Source organism: Rhincodon typus, chromosome 10 (genome assembly GCF_021869965.1).
Source record: "Rhincodon typus isolate 14 chromosome 10, sRhiTyp1.1, whole genome shotgun sequence".
Classification (NCBI taxonomy): domain Eukaryota; kingdom Metazoa; phylum Chordata; class Chondrichthyes; order Orectolobiformes; family Rhincodontidae; genus Rhincodon; species Rhincodon typus.
This window is the reverse complement of record NC_063341.1, coordinates 55,823,270-55,823,719: the sequence shown is the minus strand read 5'-3', so window position 1 is coordinate 55,823,719 and position 450 is coordinate 55,823,270.

Here is a 450-nt window from a genome sequence, read left to right as displayed (position 1 = left end):
TGTTTCCACTGGTGTTCAGGATAATCAAGGATGACTTGGTTTAAGTATATAAGATCTTGAATGGTCTTGTCAGGGCGGATGTGGAAATGATGTTTTCTTTTGTAGGAGAGTCCAGAACTGGGGCCCTTTTAAAAAATTAGGGGTTATCCTTCAAGGTCAGAGATGAGGAAAAGAAGTTCTCTCTCAGTGGGTTGCATGACTTTGAAACTCCCCGCTTTAGAAGGGAGGATCATTGAATATTTTTACGGTCGAGGTAGACCTTTTTTTAAAACAAGGGAATCAAAAGTTATCAGGAGTAGATACGAATGCGGAATTTGTAACACAAACAGATCAGTCAAGATCTTATTCAATGGTTGAGGAGGCTCAAGGGGCCAAATAACCTACTCCTACTCCTAATTCTTATGCTCATAAGTGATTCAGTTATAATTTTCTAAGTTAACTGAGCAACTA